The sequence below is a fragment of the Neltuma alba genome, unplaced genomic scaffold (genome assembly GCF_004799145.2).
Source record: "Neltuma alba isolate B1F8T4 unplaced genomic scaffold, ASM479914v2 tig00010473_pilon, whole genome shotgun sequence".
Lineage (NCBI taxonomy): Eukaryota > Viridiplantae > Streptophyta > Magnoliopsida > Fabales > Fabaceae > Neltuma > Neltuma alba.
In genome coordinates, this window is record NW_021635361.1 from 62,459 (window position 1) to 66,009 (window position 3,551).

General features: G+C 31.1%; 1 long non-coding RNA gene across 1 annotated transcript; it reads right to left on the minus strand.

Moving 5' to 3' along the window:
- Nucleotides 1-3,168: 3,168 nt before the first annotated feature.
- Nucleotides 3,169-3,490, minus strand: LOC114756751 (uncharacterized). The gene is made up of 3 exons (XR_003741497.1): nucleotides 3,478-3,490; nucleotides 3,325-3,398; nucleotides 3,169-3,235 (listed from the first exon to the last, which is right to left on the minus strand). It is a non-coding gene; the product is annotated as an uncharacterized LOC114756751 (long non-coding RNA).
- Nucleotides 3,491-3,551: the final 61 nt, after the last annotated feature.

Consider the following 3,551-nt stretch of genomic DNA (forward strand, 5'->3'; position numbering starts at 1 on the left):
GTTTAGTTTTTCTTCCTTGAATTCCTTTATAGGCCTTTCTTCCTCTCTTGTTCGAATACAACAATGTCTATTAGAGTTGTAGAAGATGATGAATCCCCATTACACAGAGAGCTATTTATATTGTTATGGTAAAACTGAAAAAACCATATAAATAGCCAAATAATGAAATTATAAACCCATAGTAGTTTTCCTTTAAACGACCATGTAACTAAAGCTCGTTTTTTTAACAATTATATTTCACATTTGGGCATTTGGGATGGGATAATTAAAATTTTCCCGAATTTCAAGATTTTGTTTCAAAGTAAGTTAACAACATTGCCCAAGGCTTAAAAACAAACAATCGTTATCCATAAGTTTATTGGGAAATTCAAATTAAAGGCTGTTGCTGCAAAATTCATTTTTGAGAAATTTATCCCAACGAATATAGCATTTTAGTGTTTATTTGTTAATTACATGTGCACATTTTTCCAATAGTTCTTCACATATGTTAGAACTGATTATATAATTGTTGAAAAATATCACAATAAAAGGATGGCTTGCTTTAGGTTTTTTCTGGTCTGAATATATGGATGATGTCCGGTCTAATATTCGGCACATTTGATTTATTGGCGGATTTAATACTCAAGTAATTCACACACATTCACTATTCATTAATAGTATCTTCTTTTTCATAGATATCTTTTCTTTGGAAATAATTAGAAGCCAACACCCCATTTAACTTGTGGCATGCACCCTCAACATCATGTCAACAAGATACAATATTCTATGAATACCATTGCCATTGGATCAATTTATACTCATATATGATTCATAACCAGTCTTATTTTCTATTCCCATCTACTTTTATATTTTACCTAGCTAAGAAAATTCTAGTTGTTTATACTAGTTGTATTTGTCTATCCTATATGAGATAAGATTAGGTACTAAACATAAAAACCTCTTTTAATCGAGATTTGAACTTTGATTTATCATTTTATGAGAAATTAACTTTTTTCGTTGGACCAAATTTTTATTGGTTATTGTTATGTTACTTTTTCTAACAAGTACATTAAATACTTTACCTTATAGCTAATTTGATTGACTAATGACTAGATTTTTATATCTCACTACTAGTTGTTCATAAAACCTATAAATAAGCATCATTTAAGTTTTGAATAATGAATTGATTGTTTATAAGTGTTGAAAATCTTATTCTTTACTTAATTCGTTCAATTTAGAATTACTCTTCCAACTATCAACTTAGTGTTTCATTGTATATTATCTAAACTTTTGAGGATTTCATTATCAACTTAATCTCATGACCTTATCTCATTATTGCTTGAGAGACGCTCAGAATTAGAGGAAATCTTTAGGGGATCAGTCTACTTCAAGTGTAAGGCAGTGAAACAGAATTTGACAATGTGGTGGTCAAATGGATATACTGAGCTTATGTGAGAATTTGGTTTAATCTTGCACTTAAGTAATTGGAGCTGAGCTAGAATAAATTATCTCTGTTTATTTTCCTGAACTCAAACTCTCATTATTATACTTTCTTTTTCCGCTCAAGTACTGTTAACACTATTACTATAATTTTTAGAGAAATTTTTTTAATCCCCAATTCACTCATTTAAGAAAACAGCCAACTTTCAGCAATTTGACCAGGATATAAACCCATCTTGACTTTATAAATCAGTGGGAACCCAACCATTACGTCCATTTAATTTTCTTTCCACATTCTCTCCATTTATTATTTTTATCATTGGATTAACATTCAATAGTTGAGATTTACTAAATTATAAAATACTATTATAATATTAATTAAACAACAAATATATATAAGCAATCAGAAATTACTATGCATACATTACTTTTATAGATTTTTATTTAAATATTTTGTAATTTTTTTTATCCTGTGCTGTCTCATTATAATAATATCATAGTATTTATTTATGTACAGGTTAAAGTTATTTATATATTATTTAATATTACAATATTGTTATAATTTATTAAATCTCAACCATTGGATATTAGGCCAATGGTAGGGATAGTAAACGAAGAAAGGTGGGGAGAAAAAAAGTTTAAATGGAAACATTCTTTTCCGAAATACAGCATTTGAAATTTCAGCATTCCTAAGATGAGCAATGTCGTCAAATATAATGTATAAAGATTTCATTAAGTATTCATTATTCCTTCTTAATTGTGTTTGTCTTGGGAATCCATCACATAACTCACATTGAAATATTATTCTAAAATCTTTATTCACGTTTCAATTTTTGAAATTTGCGTTATAGTAAAGCCTTCTTTTCTTCTCCTCCCACGAAAGTATATGCTTATTAGTTCATTAAAAAAGCTTTGCTAGCTTAATTAATGGTCTCATATGAATCTGTTGGAACAGCTCACTGCCCTTGTGAGTTGTGACCACTTAGTCCGAGCCCAGAGTAGCTCCAAACACTACGCCGAAATAAAAACGTTAGAAAGGACGAAAGAAAAGGACCAACATAAAGAAACATATTATAGTATATTTATTTATTAAGTGTAACGGATCCATTCTCCAACTAAACTTGTAAGTATTTTACTAATTTAGGCAGAGATGCTTCCTCTTGAGAACGAAAAGATTGAAAAAGTTTAAAAAAACAAAACAAAACAAAAAAACCAACCAAAAAAAATCCATGTAACTGTACCCGGATAGGCAAATTCTTTTACCTGTGTCCAGACATTAATTTTGTAGCTACATAATCATATGATTCAAATATTCACAGGTTAGAAAAACCATAAAATATTTCCCAGTATAAAGTCATGCGAGGTTTCACTGTTTTCCTTATACAATTCAGAGAGAAAAAACTAGTTAGGAGGCATGGAGCTCAATAAACAAATCAACTGGCAAAAGGTTTCTATTCTACGCCCTAAAGGAGTTGAAGGCCAAAAAAAAAAAAAAGGAACTAAAGGAGTTATTTTCACAGTCATACACTTGGCGTCCATATGGGTTGCCCGGTAGGACAGCATAATGCAGAGACTTCATTTTGAAATGTTAAATGCATGAAGACTTGGTTCTGAAGAAATTGAAAAGTTGCACTAGCATTTGTCTGATGTGAGGATCTCAAGGAGGCATGGTAGTTCTTCGGCACCCTGACAGAATATTATAACTCAACTGATAGTTTCAATGACTTGCCAATAAAGAATAAAATAGAAGATACAAGCTTATTTTAACCATTTCTTGCAAGAGCTCCGGCAGCAAAAATAGATTCCTCCGGGAAAACTGCACCATGAGCAGGATACAGACTTCAGCATGATTCAGGACTATCCATGGGTAAACATGAAAAATAAGGAATTTGAAACACTACTTACCCGCAAAGAGGAAACTGGGGTAGGCTTTGGTCGGCAGAGTCTTTAATGATCTGAGTCTGTTAGTACTCCCGCTCCTGCAAATTACATTTGACGCAGTTAATCTTTGGTGGGAAAAAAATTCCCGAGACATTGATAGGCTGGATCTGTTCATACTCCTCTGATCCTCAATGTAGGATCTAATTTAAGAATTATGTTGGTCATACATGTAAAACCTATTTTACATGTTT